Below are 13,570 nucleotides of genomic sequence, written 5' to 3'. Positions count from 1 at the left end.
ATCAGTTTGTCATTCTGGGCACCATCTTGTTGACCAGCTGAACACCAGCTTGGCCAGACTGGGAGCCCACCTTAAATAGCAAATCAGGTTTATAACAGCTTGCTTTTGTTGGGTAACCTTTCCTAAAGTAGACAAGGATTTGTTTTGTAAAGTATTTCTCTAAGTTGTGTTACATCAAATTTGGCATAAATTGCAGTACCCTCTTGAGATGCAAGCAAAGTGGTTTTGTTTTGGTTTAGGTTGTGAAACCACAGTTGGAAGTACTACCTCTTTCTGTTTTCACACCGGAAATCTCTGGTTGTTCCAGAACCCTCAAGAGTTCAAACATCTTGTTTCTTTTTAGCATAGCTGCTAAGTTACTGTTTAATATTATTACTAATTTTACAGAACTTGATGTTTGTGTTATTTGTCTCGTCTGCCTGTGTGAGTAAGTTCTGTCTTATTCAGTTTTTGCACAGATTGGTGTACTGTCATGTTTGAACACGCAGCAGCTCACAGACCACATCTCTGTCTGTAACCCCACCTCCTCACCCCTGTACTCACTGAACACCTTGACCCCGTGTTTATCATCCGTCTACATGCCATTGAAATGAATCTTCTTGTCTGTTGTCTAATACATTAATGATGATATACACCACTGTTCAAATGTTGGGGTGGGTTTGATATTTGTTTTTGTTTATTTTTTTTTTTAAAGAATTTCATAATTGTGTTCAGCAATGGCACATTAAGTTGATCAGATGGGACAGTTTCCACAAAAATATTAAGCGGCACAAGAAATGTTTCTTGAGCACAAAATCATAATGATTGATTTCTGTAGGATCATGTGACACAGACTGAAGTAATGGCTGCTGAAACGTTGTCTTTCCGCGAGTCTGGGCAAATCTTCACAATTTTCGCTAAGTTCATTCGTTTACAGCTGTAGATATTTTTAACAATTTGAAATTGTTCTGCCACTCTTTTGATTGGCTTCATCAGTAACTTTTTGCTGTTAATGTCTTGCTCTTGGGAGTTTGTGTAGGGACTAATCTGTGACTTGTTTATTGATTACTTAAAGAACAATTTAGACTAGTTTATTTAAGTCATGAAGAAATATTTTTTGCACCACCAAATGGAAATGGGGGAAAAAAAGACTTTTCCCAAACACTTTCCAGCTGCCATTGGCCAGAACAGATCGCCCCACCCCCAAACATGTGCCATAGGTTGAGCCACACCCTAAATAATGTGTTCACAGCGCGTATTGTTGCACATGAATTTGCCTTAAATCTCATTCTAATGTTTATGAGAATTCTAAATGAGCTTGTTCTCGAAGTTAAACACACTCAAATCTTTCTGTAAGGGCTTTCCACACAACCTTTCTTTTACAGCCACTTTTAGCAAATATGACACTCTTTAAAGACAGAACCTCAAGCAGCGACAAATGTGCCAACCTCAAAACCAGTTCAAACACTATAAACACCTTTATACAGACCCAAACAATGGATCTTTCGTTAGTCAGCTATATAATCTGTGTTGTTTTTAAGGCTGGTCCGAATACCATTTTTCTGAGCTTCGAAGCTTCGGTAGTAATCAACACAGAATATTCGAAGTTTCGGAAGGAGGGGCTGAACATATTCATAGTCTGTCTGCCTGCTTGCATTTATATTATGTTGAGAACCGTTCATCCAGTCGACTTCACATTTGGCTGGTGTGTTACTGCGGACCCATGGGAGTGCAGTGTCGCATTTTGGTGCAATATGGACTCTAAACTATATATAATATATATATATATATATAAACAATATACTATAGGCATACTCACAGAACTCTGAAGATTTTTCAGCCTTGATGGGCTTTTCGCATATCTGGCACAATGCCTTTGTCTTGTCCTCACTCAATTTAAAGTGCTCCCACACAGCTGAGGTCTTCTGCATGTTTGTCTTCTCTTCCAGATGAACTGAATCATGACGGTCATGTTCCTAATGAAGCCGCTTTTTCACTATCGGGTCGAACGGTTCTCTTTGCTTAACCGTCCCATTCCGTGCCGATCTGGTCCAGTCAACATGGATACGGTTTCATTTTCCACTGTGGTGCTTATAACAGAGCACTTTGGAATGCAATACAGATGTGTCAGTTTTTGCCTTGGTGGTGTAATATAAACGGCGATATGGACGATGACCAGAAACATGTTTTTCGGACTCATTTTTTTAAAATCGGATATTCAATGTTACTTCGTTCAGTAATGAAAAAAAAACTCTTGATGTGAAAAATTAAATAAACAAATGGCAACGACTGGTATAATATCAATAAGCGTCAAGTACTCTAACAGCACGCCGGCCGAGAACGGTTGTTTGTAATCGTGCTACACCATACCATGCTCACGTGGAAATACAACTGTAACCGTACCTGAGAGTCCTTAGAACCGTTCATCCTGATAGTAAAAGAAAACGGCTATATTCAAGCGTGAATGAAGACCGTTTCACGGAGGATGCCAGGTGTTCAATAAAAAGAAGAGAAATAAAAGAAGAAAATAATTTTTGAAATCTCAAATTTGAAAATCGAATGCCAACCCACCCAATGAATATTAGAATAATCGAATATTCTGGTCCAGGCCAAGTTTTTTTCAGAGAGAAACCTTGCAGCTCAATAACGCTTTAATGCAGCTTTCGAAGCTATGCAGATTTCACACACACTTTGTGATATCAACACTTAGTGGTATCAACATATTAAACTAGGACTGAAGAAGGTATTTTAACTTAATTACTATAAATGTCCTTGGATATATCAGAATTTTTAAATTTTATTTCTTTTTGAGTACTTACTCTTATTATTAAAAGTCTATTATTAGTTGTATGTTCATTCTCGTTCCTGTAGAACTCTTTTTGAACTTTGCATTGTGTGCTAAATTGTTCTTCTGTTGATTTTGATGGTGCCTTTGTCCTTGGCTAATAGGCCCCCTGGTAGTTTTTGGAGGCCTGGCAGTGGCTCCGTTTTTCTCTGTGTAACGTTAGATGAATTTTTCTGACACTTAGACGTCATGTGGTTAGCATTGAAGAGTTACATTTTCTGTCGTTGACTGTTACCACCCCAGCTGGGTTGTCCCTGAATTCAGCCCATTCACCCCAGGCTCTTTCTCTCTTTCTCCTTTTCTCCTTCTATGTCTCTGTTGTGTCACGGCCTCTTGATTTATCCAGCTTGTCTATCTTTCCTTCTCCCTGTCATTTTTCCCTCTCTTCCAGTTTCTGGTTCGGCTCTTCTCTCTGTCTCCATGTGTGGTAAGGAAAGGTCGTATTGACCTACATTCGCTGGGTTAGGAATGGTGCTCTTGCTGCCCCCTCTGTCTCCTGGCACAGCACAAGAAGATCCTACTTATTCAACTGCAGAGAGAGACATGCCAAGACAGCTTCCGACAGTAAATCACAGAGGCCAATGCGGGATCATCCTGAGAGAAAATGAGGGACATCGTTAGAGGGAGAGGGCAGATGAGAATCAGAAGAGACAGAATAAGGCCTGAAATGAGGTTGCGAGGTAAAACATCTCTCATAGAGAAGCTGTGTGTGCAGGAACATGTGTTATTGATGACAGAGTATTGGAATTAATTCTGTTTGATGGAAGCTTGTCAGTATGATGAGAACACCAAGGCTCGAAACTGCGACCATTTTGGTTGCATATGTTCCCATAATTTAATCTGTGTGACCTCAAAATATACTTGGCAGTATTTGTGAAACTGCATATAATTGTTGTAGTGCGACCTGTTTTAATTTCTCTAAAAACATTCACAGTTATGTGCCGAACCTGTACTGACAGCATATTGGTTTTCAGCACATATAATATTAATTGATCTTATTACAGGGGTTTTAAATTTTTTTTATTCCAAAGACCTGTAAATATGATTTGTCTTAAAATATAATGATGTTTAAAAATACGACTATAAATGAAGATCCATTAATAATTTGTGGAGAAAAATATTAAGCATGATATTAAAAAAGATTTCATTATTATTATTATTATTATTATTATTATTAAAAAAGTTGTATTTTCATTGAATTAAAAAATAAAGTTGTGTGGAAAATATGAACTGTCCGTGAATAATAGTGATTAATAAGAATAAAAAGATATTAACCGAATATGTTTAATGTATGATGTAAACGTTGACAGCCCTTTTTTTATTCTGTAATACTAGATTCTGATTGGTCCGTCATGGTGTTCTGGTTTCATTTTTTGTTTGACCTACTAAACTTTAGAATTTTTCCAGGAAATATTTTTTCATTATTTTTATTATTTTAAATGTTTAATGTCTAAAAAAAATAGCTGTGGCGAATCTGGCGATACAACATTATTAATATATTTTTATGATGCTGCATCAGTTGTTCATTTATGCTCTAATTCTAGAGTTAATTTAATGAAGAAGCTTGTCAAATAAGCATAAACTCTGAAATTATAGCCAGAGGTAGCTGGTGGTACACAGCTCTATTCATGTCCATTCATACTTTAAAAGTATTTTACGTCTGAGTCTTGATCACTCTGTTATGTTTTATTTTGCTTTAATGATCTGCTTATTGTATATTATCCCTGACTTGATAATTTTACCATAAAAATACGCATCTGCTTCAACCTATTAGCCACATGCGCAATGCGACTTGATTATATTAGGTGATATTACCCGCTTGATTTCATCTCTTTGGCCATTGACAAAGCTACAACAGTATAATTCCTGGTAATCATCAGGAATCATTCACAAAAGGAAAGCATTGTTGTTTGAATACAATAGTGCAGAAGTCCAACTTCCCTTTTTGAAAACAACTGTGCTAAAGAAATGTTTGTGTATTAAAGGGTCCCTTAAAAGGCACACCTGAATCCTATTTCTGTTAAAAAAGCCCCCTGACATGTGGCACAGTTCTTTCATTACAATACGTAGGGGCATTGCATGAACCATCAAAGACATCAAATGTTTGGAGGGCGATGCCATCCATCCTCAAATAGATTTTTACAGAACATGCATTCATATCCAATCCTTGTTTTGCAAACTGCCTCTAACTCTTTTAATCCAGGGCAGCCTAAATGTTAATTGTCGTAGGTTTGTTGTAAATTTTAGTGTTTCCTCAAAACTTGGAGGCCTTGAGAAGGCACAGCTGCATCACTTTGAGTCCTGTGTAAGACTGCTATGAGCTTTTGCTTTCATCACGTTGGCCTAGTTCCTCAGTCAGCCATCGGCTTCAGCACAAGACACTAAGGATTCAGGGGTCAGTTGTTCTCTCATCCCATCTCTGCCCATGCTCTGATTTCAGTTTTCACAGCCTCTCTCATTTTCTTCTTAGGGATGCACCGATATGAAAATTTTGGTCGATACCGATAATTCTTTATCAGTTATTTTTTTTTTACTCTTTATCGGTTATCTTTATGGGTATTATTTTCAGGCCAAAAACTTAAAATTGCCAAAAATGACCCAAAGTTTGGATAATTCTATTTTTTTTTTTATTATTATTGAAAGAATAATTTTATGCTCACTAAAGTAATAATATAATAGTAATATAAGTACTTTATTTAAAAATGAATTTTACTCATGTAATGACAAAGCTGAGTTTTCAGCATCCATCACCCTAGTCTTCAGTATCACGTGATCCTTAAAAAAATCATTATAAATGGCTTATTTGTTCCCAAAAAACAGTTCCTAAAAAAATCTTTTCGAAGACTGTTTTATGAATCTTTTTCGACCATAAAGAACCTTTTCTGCATTTGAAAGGTTCCATTGTTGTTCAAGGTCCCTCATAGAACTATTGATGCCCATAAAGAACCTTTATTTTTAAGAGTGTATACATGTTGAGAAGCTGTGAGGAGTATAAAAAATAAATAAATAAGTAATCTTCATTCAGCTTGTTGGGACTGACTGCGTGTTGACCTGCATAATAATGTCAGTGAGTTTTCCTTTTCTTTCGGCGCTGTACTCCTGGGGCCTGTTTCAAAACGATGCTATAATGAGCTCTAATATAACAGCAGACACTTGATCGCAAAGCTCAACTCTCATTTGGGGGACGTTTGCGAGTGCTTGATTGGAGGCATGAATGAATCATGTGGAAGAAGGCCTTCCTAAAATCCATAGACTTGAGTATGTGCTCATCATTTAAACATGAGGAGGGTTCCTGTCTTTGAGAGCATGAAGTCTAATGCCATTAAATGCAGTGCGCTTTCCTATGTTCAGTTACACTCATGTTTAAACTAGGGAAGTGCAAAGCTACGCATTGTCATAAATGGCTTGTCTCAATTATTAAAGGGGTCATATGATGCTTTTGTAGGATCATTATTTTGTGTATTTGGTGTAACAGAATATGTTGACATGCTTTAATGTAAAAAAACCACATTATTTTTTAAAATACTGTACATTATTGTAGGTCCTCTATGCCCCGCCTCTCTCAAATGCATAGTTTTCTTCAAAGTCCCACCTTCCTACAAGCGCAGTCTGCTCTGATTGGCCAGCTGACCCAGTGCATTGTGCTTGACCGAACTCCACAATCACTCATCAGAAATGTAACACCCCTTTACATAATAGTGAGCTTCTTCTTTTAGAATTTTTTTTAAAGACGGTTAATAATGTCCTTAGTTTTACCATCAGTTCAAGCGAGAGACAGAGTGGAGTGACAGACACAGTGATGAGCTCGTATGTGTTTGCAGTACACAAGCCACGGACGGTTAAGACAGCTGACTACACTGTGATATTGACCCCTGTGTCTCTCCCTCTCTCACACACACGTGCGTGCGCACATACACACACACACACACACAAACACACACACACACACACACACACACACACACACACACGAGACGTGCAAAACTCTGGTACTTCGATACCAAGTCGGTTCTAAAAAAAATTAAATGTCATGGTACCAGGTTTCTTTAAGTACCGGTGTTACTGAGTACCCGGTCAACCCGGTTCTTGATGCATACAGGGCTATGATTTTCACAAAGCAGAAAACGCAGACGGAATCTCAAAATCCAGACATGAAAATGAAACTTACATTTTAATATGGACAGTAACGGAATTTGTCAAAGTTGGCATAAATTTATCAAATCAAATCTCCATATGGACCAGTATCTGTAAATGTTAAGCCGCAAAAGTTGGTTAAAATATGAATCCTGCATGTTCTGCGCATCTCAATGTGAATCAGTGAATGGCAGAGACGTGCGGGTTTGTTTACTACATAGACTGAAGCGCGTGACGCTTGCAGTAATGAGGACATAAATACATAAACAGTCTTCACTTCACAAGCATTTTACAGTTTCATCTAAGTAAAACCAGTGTCAATTTAAAGGTATTCATGGCAACCGGTCAAAATAAAACTTCATTCTTAAATAAAGGCATTGTTCTAGAAATATTACTATTATTTAGTAGAATGTATGTCATACTGCTAGTACTATTGATTTTTTTTTATAAAACTTTATTTTTTTAAAGAAATAAAATCACACAATATTTCTTCCATGTTTTAATTTTAATAGCAAATCCCCTTTATTTACCAAAAATAAAATGTGTTTACATTTCATTAATTAAATTAAATTTTAATCCAAACTTGTTTACTGTTTTGCATTGGTTTTATTCTTAATGAGCATATTTTTGTGTTTTGCTTTGGTACCAAAATTGGTACCGAGCAGCGTGGATTTTCACTTGTATCGGTACCGAATACTGACATTTTTGTACCATGGCAACACTAACTTAAAGTAATAACCAAACACTTCCAGTATCTGATTCAGAAGCGCCAGATTGTCGTAGTAAAGTCAGGATTACCTCCTCTCCTAGGTTCACGAAACAGTTGTCCATAAAATGTGTTGCTGTTCTTTTGTAAGTAATCTTAAATATTCCTAAATGCACTTCAGAAGACCAAATAAAATGCTTTTGCTTTTGCCTAGATACACACAGCATCTCCCTGACATGGCTGCTTCAACACTAACTTTCGTTACTGAAACCACAGCTTCTTTCTTAAACATTTGGGTGACATTATGCAAATATTTCCACATAGTGACATAGACATGTGGGGTGTGTTTGAATGAACTATTTTAGACTTTGGATTTGAGACTTTAGTCTTTGTAGCTTCACAGATCTTCTTTATGCATCAAGAGCTTGTAACGCTCCAAAGAAAAAGGAAAAATAGAAATCAAATCATATGACCCCTTTAATAGGCGCACTGGCCAGTATAAGTATGTGCATTTTTTTTCTGGGTTGTTCATAACACCTTTGAAGTATTTCTGTTATTGTAGGTACTTATCTGTTTCTGATCTGGGTTTTTTGTGAAGTCTTCTGAGCCAATCTTTATAGGTTTTTTTTTGGGATGTCATGAAGCATCACCTTCTTCATCGCTGTTAAGGTCAAGGAATAGGTATGAAAGGAGGATGAAAAATAAGAATGAGAGAGAAGGGAAGAAATGGAGACTGTCAAAATAGATCAGGGAATGAGAGCAGGGGAATGGGGAGATCTCTCACTCTCTCTTTCTCTCTCTCTCTCTCTCTCTCTCTCTCTCTCTCTCTCTCTCTCTCTCTTTCTTGCTCTCTCTGTCTGTGTCCTGGTTTTGTTCGATTGATTCCTATGTGTTTTTGGTCTTTAAACAGCTCGGCCTTTGCCTTTTATTTGTTGTCTCTTTTTTTCTTCTCACATAAGCGTACTTCACCACTTCAGTTCACAATTGTCCAACAATTTTCAATCGGTTTCGTTTTAGCTGGTTTATTTTCATATAAAAATATGGCATGCAGATTCTTCAAACAAAGATGTAAACATCATTAATTTACTCATAATTAATACATCACAATTTCTTATAAATAATCGACAGTTATGATTTTTGTCATAATCGTGCAGCCCTTATACACACACACACACAAACACATTTTCTTTCTATCTTAGTTGCTTAAAACTGATGTGTGATCTTTTCTTTCTCAAGATTAAAGTATTTCTTGTCAGGTTAATGTACAGAAACAACTACAAGTAAGTCATTGGTTGATTTCCTGAGAAGTGTAAACACTCCTTTCAACATGAAAGCTCTTTTTGTTTGAGCAGATTTGCACTGCAACATTGGCTCAACCAATGGGTGTGTGTTTGGGGTGGGACTATCTGTAAGGCTGAACAGTGAAAAACGGGTGGAGAAACCTGTTTGGTAATTAGGTTATCAATATTTTTGCAGTCCCATTTGGTTCTGGTAGTGGTACAGAAAAGTCACACTGCAGCTTTAAGCAGTTTAACTCTTCGTGGCCTTCGTATTTTCACTAGCACACAATTAAGGTGCACGTCAGCATGCGTCATGCCGTCTGTCTCCTAGCAGAGCATATTTACTGCAGCTCTCGAGTCTTCTGGGTGCTGCTCCATGGAGACATCCAGAATTAGGCCTGTGATGAGCATCTTTGCATCTTTGTTGATTTGATTCTTTTGTGATTTTTTTTTTTTTTTTTTGATAGTCCAGACATAACATTTCACATCTATTTCATGGTCTACATAGTTAAATACATTACTTAATATTTCAACTAAACAGTTGAATGTGTGATTTTGTTTGCCATATTAACCTGACTGAACTAAAGCAGCCTGTTTATAAAACTCTGTTTTGAACTCTAGTGACAGGTCAAATTCCTTCTTGTTTGTTTATTAACTTGCTTTTTGAATCCATTTTGGCAAATTATTGCCGAGTAGAAGTTATAATTTGAACTATTGCTGTTACTTATGCTCCTGAGTATAAGGATGCAAGACATACAAATACAAAAGACACACAATTCTTGATTAGCATTTCTGGCGCATTTAATGCATACTAAACTAGCTGGTTTGCGAGTGTTTAATTAGGGTTGGAACTTAACTCTGCAGGATAGAGGCCTTCCTGGAGCAAGATTACACACCCTTGGTTTAGAATATCCATACAGCCAAATGCATAGTAAACTTCAATTTTGATGTACGCCTAGTGTATATGTACAGCTAAAGTCACAATCTTTTCTTCAGATCGTAGTGTAAGTGAACACAGGCCCTAAAATGCATGCTAGAAAGTTCCATCCTTGTCCAGTGTCTGTGCTATCTCTGTATAGAAACTACCAATAAAAAATGTATTTTTTACACGTTTAAACTAGAGTTGCGGTTATCTTGTAAATCCCTTACACACGCGTCTGTTGCTATTGGTTAGTTGTTGTTATTGTTCTCTGTTATTGTTAAATAAAATAGAGTTTTTAAGTTGATATGTTTAGCATTACAAAAAGCAAAAACGCAATTTGAATCAGTCAAATTAAAAAAAAAAAAAAAAAAAAAAAATCATTACCTTTTTTCCACAATATCGCCCAGTCTTTTGGAGCACCAACATAGGCCTAGCTGCCTAACCTTCAAAATATCAGACATCAACACATGAAAGAGCCTCAGATTTGGTGGTTGAGCTTAATCTAATTGCACCATTAGGGAATACATCCTTTTGTGTGTGATTGGTTCTGAACGGCTTCAAGGACAGCTCAGAGTAGTAAAAGCTCTGAAACGGAGTCATGCTTAGGACTTCTGCCACAGCTTTGTAATTTGTTTGTTGCGGCGACCCGATTAGGCCTGGATGAGCCAGATATCAAGCATGTGGCAATGAGAGGGCTCTTTACCTCAATCACATGATTCACGTATGAGTCTGATCGATGACTACCCACCTGCTGCTCTACAAAAGGAGGGTCCGATCACAATCACTGGGCTTGTGTGGTAAGAAAGTGGCAGGGCTGTAGACACGTGGGCTTGAATCACAGCAGCCCTCTGCTTTTGTTCTTGTTTTGGCTTTGAGTAGAGGGGCTTTTGGGTCTGGCTAAAGTTGTAGACATGCAACAAACACGCATCTGACCTTGTGTGTGCGTATCTTTGTATTGTGAGCCTCTTTACGTCACTAGCTCATTTCCTGCCTGGTCACACCAAAAGGAAAGAAGGGACTTAACAACAATCCAGTTGTGTTTATTGTTTTTTTGCCCGCATATGCTTTGCAGTCATTTGAAATTCAAGTCTTAAAATCACTCTCAGCAACATGCAATGGCTCTTTTGTCTTCTGTGAGCTACTGAAAAGTTTGTGGTTGCTTCCTGCGAGCAAACTGCTCTTTGCTGGGGATTTGGAATGAAAGCGGAAAAGTTATTTTTCTCCCCAGGAGTGGATTTGAACCAGGCCTTTTCCACTGTGCGCTTAGCTTGTTTTTCCTTATTTGGACTGGAATAGTATGCCTGATCTTGTAATCGGTTGCTTTCAACAGTTTAATTTTGAGCACTGGGCTGTGCATGTTTGTATGATTTTTTTCGAATGTGAGTGGATTATAATGAAACGGACGTTTCATCTTTACCACCTCATGATAAATCACCCATTCATCTAGTCGACTTTTCGTTAAATGTCTGGGGTGTAAACAGTCTTGACTGACATTTTTGAGAAGCGTTTTTGATTTACTGGAGGCTATGTTGTGGGGTCTGAGTACATGTGTTAGCGCCATGCACATTAAGTGTCCTAGCAGTGAGTAACCGTGTCAGGCATGCGTTTGGCATTGCAAGTATGTCCTACGTGTTTATATTTGGTCTCCAGTCTCTATTCAACCTCACTTTGATGTTCCACCCTACAGAAGGAAAACATAGCAGATGGAATTTGTAGAAAATGGAGTTATGATTTCTACCAGCTTTTGCTAACAAAAGCACCAGAAAGTACTTTATCTGACTAGTGTTTTCTGTAGAAGTCTTTTTTGCACCTACACTGAAGACTGAAATAATGGCCGCTGAAAAATAAGCTTTGTCTTCACAGGAATAAATTACATCTTAAAATATATTTAAATTTAAAACCGTTATTTCAAGTTATTAATATTTTACATATTATTATTTTACTGCTTTTTTTTTTTTTAATTGGTTGTCCGCGAGCCCTCTTGATGAGGGAAGTGTGAATCCTTTTAAGGGAAAACAACTAACGATTCCTAACACAGTGTCTACACCGGAAACAATGATCTATAATAGAGATTCATTATATATAGATCAGTCAATAGAACTCATTATAATCAGTGATGCTGTCTGGATGTGGCGCGGCATGACACCACAAATCCTTAATAGTAAACTACTGTAAATTTTATTTATGATGTGCTGACACAAATTTCGAATGATTTTCAACTGTCGCATCCAGTGTAGACAGTCTTTAGCTGATGTCTGATTGATAGACGATGGCATCATCCATCAGCCCAATGCTCAGAGAGAGCGGGAGTATTGAACAGAGTTATTTTTGCCACTTGAATAGGCGTTGAAAGGTTAAATACACACACTTTTATCAAAATGCTTTTCTTTGTAAGTTTCCTCATAAGCACAGTAATTTAGTTCTTAAGTGAAAGCAAACATCTGAGAAAGAAAACACGTGTGTAACAGTATATTAGATCCGGGAAGCTCTTGAAGTGAAAGTAGTCTAATATTCCTGTTGTCTGTCATCTATGTTAAACAAACAACAAAAGAGAGAAAATCTCGGACTATAAATTGCACCTAAGTATAAGTCGCATCAGTCAAAAAATACATCATGACGAGGAAAAAAAACAGTCCCGCTGGTAGGGCTGGGATAAACGATTATTTTTTAAACGATTAATCTAGCGATTATTTTTTTGATGCATCGATTAATCTAACGATTAATTTTTTCATACCGATTCGATTTCGATTATCTAGTCAATTAACGGGGGTTAATTGACTACTAACAATTTATACATGTTGATTTACATATCTGAATGAAAAAAACATGAATTCCTTAACATTGCAATATATGTTTATTGCTCTTAAAATTACAAAATAAAAGACTGACTAAGAATGCATTACTTTGCACTTGTATAGAGATAGCATTCAATAAAACCTTGAAGCCTTGAAAACACATAGCTTACTGAACACATAGGGCCTAGCTTACTGAAAAAAAGTTTTTCTTTCAGATGAAAATAACAACAACTTGATGTCTAGCATTCAATAAAAAAGGTCACCCAAAATACTTGTTTAGAGCAATTGAAAGAATGCAGTAACCAATGTAAACTTGAGGGCTTTAAGCTAATACAGAGAGTGCTTTTCCAAAAAAAAAAAAAAAAAACAAATTAGCAGTGGGAGCCAGCAGCCTGTCATGTAGAAAAAAAAAATCTCAGAATGCTCCACGTGAAACTTTTGCGTTCTGCCCTTTTTCTATCGTGTCTAATGATTTTGGTTAATATGCACGAGGGAGAGAGAGAGCGCGAGCGCGCAAGAAAGCGCTTGTGTAGTTTGAAGACTGTGAGTGCGTGAGCAGGCGTGAAACTTTGGTGTTTCGCCCCTTTTCTATCGTGTTTAATAATGATTTTGATTAATATGCACAAGGGAGAGAGAGAGCAAGAAGCGCTCCTGTTGTTTGAAGACTTTGAGTGTGCGTGCGCAGCCGGGGTCAGCAGCGGCAAATCCACCTGTCACTCTAGTGGCCACGCCCTTAATTTAGGGATGGGTGTTTTCCGCAAATATCTCATTCGAATATTTGAGCTCACAAAAAAATGAATATTCGCATATTCATTTATTTAAATTAAGTTTAATGAGACAGACTTTATTTTTCAGCAACATTTATTGTTTCCATCATTTTGAACAAGCTTACAATGAGCATGAACATTA

At 37.2% G+C, this 13,570-nt stretch overlaps 1 protein-coding gene across 9 annotated transcripts in view; it reads left to right on the top strand.

Annotated features, from left to right (window-relative positions):
• Window positions 1-13,570, top strand: part of trioa (trio Rho guanine nucleotide exchange factor a) — a 102,467-nt gene that overhangs the window by 1,637 nt on the left and 87,260 nt on the right. The gene's annotated exons all lie outside the window — the stretch shown is intronic.

This window comes from Carassius gibelio, chromosome B19 (assembly GCF_023724105.1).
Source record: "Carassius gibelio isolate Cgi1373 ecotype wild population from Czech Republic chromosome B19, carGib1.2-hapl.c, whole genome shotgun sequence".
Taxonomy (NCBI): domain Eukaryota; kingdom Metazoa; phylum Chordata; class Actinopteri; order Cypriniformes; family Cyprinidae; genus Carassius; species Carassius gibelio.
Note: the sequence above shows the minus strand (reverse complement) of the source record. Positions and strands in the feature narration are given on the sequence as shown.